We start from the raw sequence: 11,323 nt of genomic DNA, 5'->3' as shown, positions 1-11,323 counted from the left end.
GGAAAATGAAAAGCAGAGACGTTGCAGATGGCTTTGTGATTTTATTGCATGACTAGACTAAGTGGGACCCGTTGGGTCCCAGTCACATGGGAGGTCTGGTCCCACCAATGCAACCCATTCCCCAACGCAATATTCCACCACTCACCTGTTCCCCCAACGCAACCCGTTCCCTCAAAGCAATATTCCACCACTCGGGGAGGGGGGTGAGGGGGTGTGTGGGGGAGGGGTGGGCAGTGGGTGTGTGTAGAGGACGGGTGGGGAGAGGTGTGTGTGAGGGAATGATTAATACATGTCAAACAGGTTGTAGGGGGCGCTGCTCTGGCAGCAGCCATGTCAGCAGCGCATTCGTTTTTTCAAACTTTTTAATTTTTTTGTATGTTTTAAAGTATGTGTTTGATGTTTCTCTGTGTGTTTTGTGTGGGGGGTGATGTGGGGGGGGGGGGGGGTAACGGGGAAACCGCTTCGGTTGCCTCCTCCATGGAGAGGCGACTTTTTCCAGGTCGTCTCCCCCGTGGCCTAACATCAAGGATCGGCGCGGCCTTTCCTGGAGACGCGCTCGGGGCTTCAGCGGCGGGCGCAGCGTGGACTCTCGTCGTGGAGCGTGTGAGCCCTCGCTGGGACTCGCTGGAGGGGAGCGCTCCGTTTCGCTGGCCCGGGAGCCTGAAGTCGCGGTCTGCAGAGCTCCAGCTGGTGCGGCGTCTACAGCCGGGGATCCCTCGTGGGGGCCCGGGGGGGGGGGGGGGGGGAGAGAAGAAGCCACCACTGCCGGCCCGCGGCCAACTTCTACCGCGGGCCCGGCGTGAACTTAACATCACCCCTGGAGGGGAGCTTCGACCGCCGGCCCTGCAGTCTACGGTGCTTCTGGCTGCGGCGGAGACTTTAAATCTCGACCGCCGTCCTGCAGCATACACCAACTTAAAGCCGCGGTCTCCGGTGAGGAAGTGCCGATCCTGGACTGACTCTGGACTCTGGTCCTGTCCACGGGGGGGAAATGGAGGAGGACTGGCCAAATGTTGTGCCTTCCACCTTCCTCCTGTTTAGATGCCCATTTAGATGCCTCACTTCACCCTCGTATTCTCTTTCATCCCACACAATGTTAGTATATTCATTTATTTTATACTACAAATATAGTTAATAAGGAATATGTCTACATTTTAGGATCTTAATACATTTAAGATCAGTTTATCACGCTTAATAGTCTTTCCTGTTGATGTGGTGAATCCTCTATTTTTCCTTAACTGTCCAAAGTAATGTACAACACCAAACGCATAGCAAGAAACAGTGTATATATTAGCACTTGTATCTTTTGCCAATATGCAGGCACGAGTCAGGGCAAACAGCTCAGCTGCCTGAGCGGACGTTCTGGATGGTAAAGCGTACACCTCCAGCACTTGGTGTGGTGTGACCACTGCATATCCTGCCAGTAATCTGTCTGCGCTAGGTCTGTGTGAAGAGACATCGGTAAATAGTACCAGATCAGGATTATCAATCAGATGACTAAATCCAGCCGGGGAGTGGCAACGGCTTCTACAAGCAACAGACACTCATGGTCGCATTTTTCGGGCAGTGGTACAAAGGTAGCTGGGCAGACCAATTGAATCACTACTTTGGTTCTGTCTTCACTAAGGAAGACTTAAATAATCGGCCGGAAATAGCAGGGGACCAGGGGTCAAATGAGATGGAGGATCTGAGCGAAATCCAGGTTAGCCGGTAAGTGGTCTTAGGTAAATTGAATGGATAAATCCCCAGGGGCAGATAAATCCCCAGGGCCAGATAGGCTGCATCCCAGAGTACTTAAGGAAGTAACCCCCGAAATAGTGGATGCATTAGTGATAATTTTTCAAAACTCTTTAGATTCTGGATTAGTTCCTGAGGATTGGAGGGTAGCTAATGTACCCCACTTTTTAAAAAGGGAGGATGAATGAAAACGGGGAATTACAGGCCAGTTAGTCTAACATCGGTAGTGGGGAAACTGCTAGAGTCAGTGATTAAAGATGGGATAGCAGCACATTTGGAAAGTGGTGAAATCATTGGACAAAGTCAGCATGGATTTATGAAAGGTAAATCATGTCTGACGAATCTTATATAATTTTTCGAGGATGTAACTAGTAGCGTCGATAAGGGAGAACCAGTGGATGTGTTATATCTGGAAGGCTTTCGACAAGGACCCACATAAGAGAGTAGTATGCAAACTTAAAGCACACGGTATTGGGGGTTCAGTATTGATGTGGATAGAGAACTGGCTGGCAGACAGGAATATAATCCCCATATAACCATATAACAATTACAGCACGGAAACAGGCCATCTCGACCCTTCTAGTCCATGCCAAACACGTATTCTCCCCTAGTCCCATATACCAGGGCTCTCAAAGTTGGCGGAGTCAAGGGATATGGGGAGAAGGCAGGAACGGGGTACTGATTGGGGATGATCAGCCATGATCACATTGAATGGCGGTGCTGGCTCAAAGCGCCGAATGGCCTACTCCTGCACCTATTGTCTATTCCCCCAGTTCCCCGCCATTCACAGTGAAGATCTTGCCCTGGTTTGACTTCCTAGACTGCAACACAACCACCCAACAAAAAAAAGAAAGGAAGAGCGAGAGAGCAGGTAAGAGAGAGAGAGAGAGAGAGAGAGAGAGAGAGAGAGAGAGAGCGAGAGAGAGAGAGAGAGAGAGAGAGAGAGAGAGAGAGAGAGAGAGAGAGAGAGAGAGAGGAGAGATAGAGAGAGAGAGAGAGAGAGAGAGAGAGAGAGAGAGAGAGAGAGATAGAGCGATGAGAGAGAGATAGTCTCCTAAGTGGAGAAACTATCTATCTACAATAACACCCCCCCCCCCCCCCCCCCCCCCCCCCCCCCCCCCCCCCGGGCCGGGGCCGTGACGTCATTTCCGGGCTCAGGCCCCTGCGCCGCGCGGTCTCTCTCTCTGTCTCAGCGGCAACGGGCAGCGGGCGGGCGGGCGGGCTGAGCCGTGAGTTCCCGGGCCGTGCGCGCTGAGAGGCTCCGGTGGATCAGGGCGGGAGGGGCGGGCGCGCTGGCTGGGGGCTTCGGTGCGCGGGGCGGGGACCAGTCCTCCGGCCAGGCCGCGGCCTCGCACCCGGGAGACAGTGACTGGGGTTGGCGGAGCGCTCGGGGAGCCGGGCCTGGGCTGGGGTCCGGCCTGCGCCGGGTCCCGCCGCCGCCGCAACAACGACCATCAATCTCGGGTGGAGCTCCATCATCCCTTCTTCTCTCTCCCACTCCCTCTCTATCTCTCTACTTTCAAATAGTAAACAACGACTGCGGGATAATGTACACAGACATCTCTCTGTCTGTCTCTCTCTGTCTGTCTCTATCTCTCACTATCTATCGCTTTCTGTACCTATATCTCTCCATCTATCTCTGCCTCTCTCTGTCTATCTCCATCTATCTCTCTACCTCACTATCTATTTCTCACTATCTATCTTTCCCTCTATCTATCTCTATATATCTCTCGCTATATATATATCCCTCCCCCTCCCCGCTCCCCCGCTCCCCTCCCCTATCCCTCCCCCTCCCCGCTCCCCTCCCTCACTCTATTTTTCTCTCCTCTCTTTCTCTCTCCCTCGCTTTCTCACTGTCTCTCTCTTTCTCTATCCCTCCCTCTCTCCATCTCTCTTTTTCTCCATCCCCCTTCACCCAATTTTTCTCTCTGTCTGCGGGATGTACACTCTCTCTCTGTCTCTCTCTTTCTTTGTCTCTATCTCTAGCTCCATCTCTCCCTACCTCTTTATCTGTGGAATGTACACTGCTATCTTTCTCTCTCGCTCTCCCTCTCGCTCTCTCTCTCTGTCTCTCTGTCTCTATCTCTCACTCACCTCCTTTCTCCACCTGTCCCTCTCGCCCCCACTTGCTCCCCCTCCCCCACTCTCACCCCCTCCTTTCCTCACCCCCTCCTCCCTCCCCGAGAGCGATCCTACGGCCGGCGACCCAAGGAGCCGGAGCCCGAGGTGTCCGGGCACACCAACCTCCCCCCCCACCAGACCACAACACCCTCAACCCCCCCCCCCCCCCCCACTCTTCAAGCACTAGTAATGTTCGCGCGTTGGTCATGTCCTGTTTGCCAGCTTGTTGACCCTCTCTGTTCCCCTCCTGCAGGGTTTAGAAGCCATTGCTGTGGACGGAGAGATGGGGACGTGAGTGGCCATTGAGGGCAGCCAGGGTGCCGGTGAGCCTCCCATCTGCTTGGTGAGCGGGCTGAGCTTCGAGCGGCTGATCTTTGGTGGAAGACCACATGACGGGGCACAACAAGGAGAAGCGTTATCAGTGTGACGTGTGTGGCAAGGCCTGGCAGCACCTGAGCCATCTGGAGATCCACCAGCGGGTGCACACGGGCGAGAGGCCCTATGGCTGCTCCACTTGTGGCAAGAGCTATAGCCGGTTGTCGGGGCTGCGGGAGCACCAGTGGGTGCACAGCAGTGAGCGGCCATTCATCTGCTCCGACTGCGGCAAAGGCTTCAAGTCATCCAAGCGCCTGAAGGTGCACAGGCGCCTGCACACCGGGGAGCGGCCCTACACCTGCAGCGACTGCGGGAAGAGCTTCATCCGCTCCGACCGCCTGCTGGAGCACCAGCGCACCCACACCGGGGAGCACCCCTACACCTGCACCCATTGCTGCAAGGGTTTCACCCGTTCCGACAATCTGCTGGTACACCAGCGCACTCACGACGGGGAGCGGCAATACACCTGCAACCAGTGCAGCAAGGGCTTCACCCGCTCCAACAGCCTCCTGAAGCACCAGCGCACCCACAGCGGGGAGCGGCCCTATATTTGCAGCGACTGCGGCAAGGACTTCACCTGCTCCGCCAATCTGCTGTCCCACCAGCACACCCACAGCGGGGAGCGCCCCTACACCTGTGCTCAGTGCGGCGAGGGCTTCACCTACTCCAGCAGCCTGCTGGTGCACCAGCGCACCCACACCGGTGAGCGGCCCTACGTCTGCGCCCAGTGCGGCAAGGGCTTCACCCACTCCAGCAACCTGCTGGTGCACCAGCGCTCCCACACCGGAGAGCGTCCCTACACCTGTGCCCAGTGCAGCAAGGGCTTCACCCACTCCAGCAGCCTGCTGAGGCACCAGCGCTCCCACACAGGCGAGCGCCCCTACACCTGCGCCCAGTGCGGCAAGGGCTTCACCTACACCAGCCGCCTGCTGGAGCACCAGCGCACCCACACCGGCGAGCGCCCCTACACCTGCGCCCAGTGCGGCAAGGGCTTCACCACCTCCAGCAGCCTGTTGAAGCACCAGCACACCCACACCGGCGAGCGCCCATACACTTGTACCCAGTGCGGCAAGGGCTTCATCTGCTCCACCCAGCTGCTGTCCCACCAGCGGGTGCATGCTGGCGACAGTCCCGTTCCCAGCCCGGTGTGTGGAGAGCGCTTTGCCATGGCCTCCCACACCCTGTCTTACCAGCACGTGCACACCAGTGGCCAGCCCTATGACTGCCCGTACTGTGGTGAGGTGTTTGATAGCTTGCGGGGGTTGCGGCAGCACCGGCGGGCCCACGCCAGCGAGCAGCTGCTCCCACTGTGACAAGAGAGCATGGGGGCTGCGGGATCACCAGTGGATACACACCAGAAAGAGACCCTTTGTGTGTGCTGTGAGTGGCAACAATTTCACCTGCATGTCCAGCCTATGGCAGCACCGGCGTACCCACAGCGGTGAGCGTCCCTTCCCCTGCCCGTCCTGTGGTAAGTGCTTCACTCACCTTGACCACCTGCTGGAGCACCGGCGAGTCCACACCGGCCAGCACCCCGTCACCGGCCCGCTCTGTGACAAGGCCTTTGCCCGCCCCTCCAGCGTGCTGTCACACCGCCACGTCGATAGACGCTGTTTAGGTAAACACAAAATGCTGGAAGGAATGGGTAATGTTTCTTGTCGAGACCCTCCTCAGTCTCGACCCGAAGTGTCACCCAATCGTTCTCTCCAGAGATATTGCCTGTCCCGCTGAGTTACTATAGCATTTTGTGTCCTTTTTTGTAAACCAGGATCTGCAGTTCCTTGTTTGTAAACCATTCTGGTTAACTATCTCTGCACCTCCCCAAAGCCTCCGCATCAGTCCTGTAATGGAGTGACCAGAACTGTATGCAATACTCCAAATGCTACCTGACCAATGTCCCTTAAAGCTGCACATATACATTCCTCACCTTATCTCACATCCTTTTATCTCCTTATTTTCTCTCGCCTCTGTCACTTACTTCACTCATCTGCCGATCACCCCCTCATCTGTTAAAATAGTGTCAGTCTGAAGAAGGGTCCCGACCCGAACTGCCACCTATCCATGTTCTCCACAGATGCTTCCTAGCCCGCCGAATTACTCCAGCACTCTGAGAAACATCACCTATCCATGTTCTCCACAGATGATGCCTGACCCGCTGAGTTACTGCAGCACATCACGTTAGAGTCATAGAGTGATACAGTGTGGAAACAGGACCTTCGGCCCAACTTATCCACACTGACCAATAGGTCGTGGCTACATTAGTCTCACCTGCCTGCATTTGGTCCATATCCTTCCAAACTTGGCCTATCTATGTACCTGACTGTAACTGTTTCTTAAATGTTGGGATAGTCCCAGCCTCAACTACCTCCACCGGCAGTTTGTTCCATACACCCACCACCCTCTGTTGAAAAGTTACCCTTCACCTTGAACCCATGTCCTCTGGTCCTCGATTTTCTCACTCTGGGCAAGAGATTCTGTGCATCTAACTAAATTGTGTTCTATGCAAGATTCCAGCATCTGTGGTTTCTTGTGTCTCCCTCACCTATATTCACCTATCACTTCTGGAGAAACATCACCCATTGCTGCCCCTCCCGCTGAGTTACTCCAGCATCTTGTGTCCGATAGGCTTTCTCCAGCCCCCATCTCTTTTCCAGTGTCCTCCCCCCACCCTCTCCACTCAGTCTGAAGAAGGGTCCTGACTCAAAACCTTGTCTGTCCCTCTAAAGCGGTGGAGGAACTCAGTTGGTCAGGCCGCATCTGTAGAGGGAAGGTAATCTAAGGCGACCACTCCCACCTCTCCTTTCAACCTTTATCCCCCCCCCCCCCCCCCCCCCCCACACCAAGCAGTCTGAAGAAGGGTCCTGACCTAGAATGTTGCCTGTCCATGTTCTCCAGAGGTGCAAGTTACTCCACGAGATTGTGTCTCTTTTTGTAAACCAGCATCTGCAGTTCCTTGTATATAGACTAGGCGATCATTTCACCCTACACTTGCGCTCGGTCCACCAAGACCTGCTGGATCTCCCGGTTGCCAACTCCCCTTCCCATTCCCACATTGGTTTTCCTGTCCTGGGCCTCCTCCATTGCCAGAGTGAGGTGACACACAAACTGGAGTGACAGCACCTCAAACCTTACAGCCCAATGACATGAACATTGAATTCTCCAAATTAAATGGACATCCCCCCCTCCCCCCTTCCTCATGGACCATCTCTAAGTAAGTTAAAAGTATGGTTTAGTGTTTCTAGGTATGTTTTGCATGGGGGGGGGGATTGGGGGGAGACCTTTTTTCAGTCACTTACCTCGACGGAGGTGCGATTTTTCTCCTTTGCCGAGTATCGCCCGTGAGGAGCTCCAACCTCGGGGCCTGTGGACTTTAACACAGTGAAGCCCGCGGTCTCTGTTAAGAACAGGCCGACTCGGGAGGCCATGCTGCGGGGTGTTCCAATCGTTCCCGACGCCGGTGTTTCCATCCTCCGGACGAGAGGGTTTCGGACATCGGACCGTCGGCAGCGGCAACTGCGGAGGGTACAACTGCCCCGACCACGGGAGAACAAACGAGAAAGATGATTGAACTTTATTACCTTCCATCACAGTGAGGATTGTGGATTCCGCTGTGGGGGATGTTTCTGTTAAATTTTATTTTATGTGGCTGTGTGTCTTGTTGCTTTTTACTTAGTATGGTTCTACGGTAACTCAAATATCACTGTTCCTTAATTGGCACATGTGACTATAAATGTGAACTGAACTAACTCTTGAAAACATCCAGTGAATTGGCCTCCACTGCCTTCTGTGGCAGGGAATTCCACAGATTCACTACTCTCTGGGTGAAAACGTTTTTCCCCATCTCAATCCTAAATGACCTAGCCCTTATTGTTAAACTGTGGCTCCTGGTTCTGATAATATCCTAATTATATAATATAAATTATAACATAAGGTATTTTATTAAGTAAAGATTAATTTGACATTTTGGGGTTCTGAAGCTTTGTAATTCTATGCTGTAGATGAGCTGGGTGATCAGGAAATTGGAGGCCAGCATTCAAACTGCATCCAAGCTGCTTCATGTTGTGCCCAAGCAAAATATATTGATAATGGTGGGAGAGGATGTGTTTCCTGAGAAAGTGCTGGCTTCTGTAAACAGAAGCCTTGAGAAAGGATGTGTTTCCTTTGGAGTTGGGTCTCAGTGAACAGGAACTTCTGTGGATAATTGATAAAGATCCTTACATTGTTTAAGAAGGTACTGCAGATAATAGACCTTTGACTAAGTTCCTGTTGTTTGGGGGTTTGTAACTAAAGTGTGTGATCGATATAACCATAGCATGAGAAGTACTGTAGTGACAAGAATACTTTGAATGGGTATACTCTGTGATTGATGTGTTAGACGTCATTGTTCCAACTGTATAAACATGTGACTACGTTTCCAAAATACTATAAAATTATGCTGAATCATTAGAGTGATGTCCCAGGAGGGTTAAGTATGTGTTGCATACTTGACTGGCACTCTCGCCAGCTAAATGATCAGTAAAGCTTGTGTTCGTTGATCTAACTTATTGTGAGTTGACTGTTTTAAGAAATGAACCTTAACAGTTCTGGACTCCCCCAGCATGGGGAACATGTTTCCCGCATCTACTCTGTCCAATCCCTCACTGTTTTTTATGATTCTATAAAATACCCGCTCATCCTTCTGAATTCCAGTGAATACAAGCCCAGTCGACCCATTCTTTCAACATATGTCAGTCCTGCCATCCCAGGAGTTAACCTTGTTACCCTAGGCTGCACTCCCTCAATAGCAAGAATGTCCTTCCTCAAATTAGGAGACCAAAACTGCACATAATTCTTCAGATGTGGTGTCACTAGGGCCCTGTACAACTGCAGTAGGACCTCCTTGCTCCTAAACTCAACTCCTCTCGCTATGAAGGCCAACATGCCATGAGCTTTCTTCAGTGCCTGCTGTACCTGCATGCTTACTTTCAGTGACTGATGTAGAAGGACACCCAGGTCTCGTTGTACTTACCATTTTATAACCTGACATTATTCAGATAATACAGAGTGCTGGAGTAATACCATACACTTCCTCATCACTGTGTCTCCCTCTCCTGTGACTCTCAGTCTGAAGAAGGTTCCTTCTCTCCAGAGATGCTGAGTTACTCCACCATTTTGTGTCGGTCTGTGAAGAACATGTGGATAGGAAATGTTTATTTGAGTCACGACCCTTCTTCAGATCTGAACCATCGTCTATCCACATTGACCAGAGATGCTGCCTGACCCGCTGAATTACACCAGCACTCTGAAACGTCACCTAACTTTGTTCCCCACAGATGCTGCCTGACCCGCTGAGTTACTGCAGCACTTTGTGTTTATGGAATAAGAGCATCCAGATACAACTATCTGGCCAGTCCAAAGCTTAATGAATAACCACTCTACATCAGCTCCACCAGCCTGCTAGTACACCGGCGAGCGCCCCTACACCTGTGCCCAGTGCGGCGAGGGCTTCACCCGCTCCTCCAGGCTGGTGTCCCACCAGTGGGTGCACGCCTGCTACGGCCCCGTCCCAGCCCGGTGTGTGAAGAGCGCTTTGCCATGGCCTTGCACGCCCTGTCTCGCCAGTGAATGCACACCATTGGCCAGACCTACGACGGCCCGTACTGTGTTGAGGCATTTGAAAATTAGCGTGGGTTGCGGCAGCACCGGCGGGCCAACGCCGGCGAGCAGCTGCTCCCGCTGTGACAAGAAAGCATGGGGGCTGCGGGAGCATCAGCGGGATACACACCAGAGAGAGGCCCTTTGTGTGTGCTGAGTGTGGCAAGGGTTTCACCCGCATGCCCAGCCTGTGGCAGCACGGGCGTACCCACAGCGGTGAGCGTCCCTTCCCCTGCCCGTCCTGTGGTAAATGCTTCACCTGCTGGAGCAGCGGTGACTCCACAGATGCTGCCTCGTCTGCTGAGTTAGACCAGCACTCTGCAATGTCACCAATCCATGTTCTCCACAGATGCTGTCTGACCCGCAGTGTCACTGCAGCACTTCGTGTTAGAGTCATAGTGATAGACTGTGGAAACAGGACCTTCGGCTCAACTTGCCCACACTGACCAATATGTCCCAGCTACACTTGTCCCACCAGCCTGCATTTGGTCCATATCCCTCGAAACTTGTCTTATCTATGTAACTGTCTATAACTGTTTCTTAAATGTTGGGATAGACCTAGCCTCAACTACCTCCTCCGGCAGCTTGTTCCATACACCCACCACCCTCTGTTGAAAAGTTTCCCCTCAGATTTCTGTAATCTTTTCCCCTTCACCTTGAGCCCATGTCCTCTGCATTTTATGCATTCTATGCATTTAACTAAATTGTGTTCTATGCAACATTCCAGCATCTGCAGTTTATTTTGTCTCCATCACCTATATCCACCTATCACTTCTGAAGGAGGATCTCAACCTGAAACATCACCCATTCCTTCTCTCTAGAGATGCTGCCTGTCCCGCTGAGTTACTCCAGCATTTTGTATCCACCTATCACTTGCCAGACTTTGTCAGACCCCATCTCTCTTTATCCAATTCCACCTCCCCCCCCCCCCCCTCTCAAATCAGTCTGAAGAAGGGTCCTGACTCAAAACGTTGTCTGTCCATTCCCTCGAAAGCGGTGCAGGAACTCAGTCGGTCAGGCCGCATCTGTAGAGCGAAGGGAATCTAAGGCGACCACTCCCACCACTCCCACCTCTCCTTTCCAACTTTCTCCACCCCCCACGCCAAGCAGTCTGACGAAGGATCCTGACCTAGAATGTTGCCTGTCCATGCTCTCCAGAGTTGCAAGTTACTCCAGGAGATTGTGTCTCTTTTTGTAAACCAGCATCTGCTGTTCCTTGTATCTAGACTAGGCGTGCATTTCACCCTACACTTGCGCTCGGTCTGCCAAGGCCTGCTGGATCTCCTGGTTACCAACCATTTTAACCCCCCCCCCCCCCCCCTTCCCATTCCCACACTGGTCTTTCTGTCCTGGGCGTCCTCCATTGCCAGAGTGAGGTGACAGGCAAACTGCAGGAACAGCACCACATAGCTTACAGCCCAATGACATGAACATTGAATTCTCCAAATTAAGGAGA

Source organism: Amblyraja radiata, chromosome X (genome assembly GCF_010909765.2).
Source record: "Amblyraja radiata isolate CabotCenter1 chromosome X, sAmbRad1.1.pri, whole genome shotgun sequence".
In the NCBI taxonomy this organism is placed as follows: Eukaryota; Metazoa; Chordata; class Chondrichthyes; order Rajiformes; family Rajidae; genus Amblyraja; species Amblyraja radiata.
Note: the sequence above shows the minus strand (reverse complement) of the source record.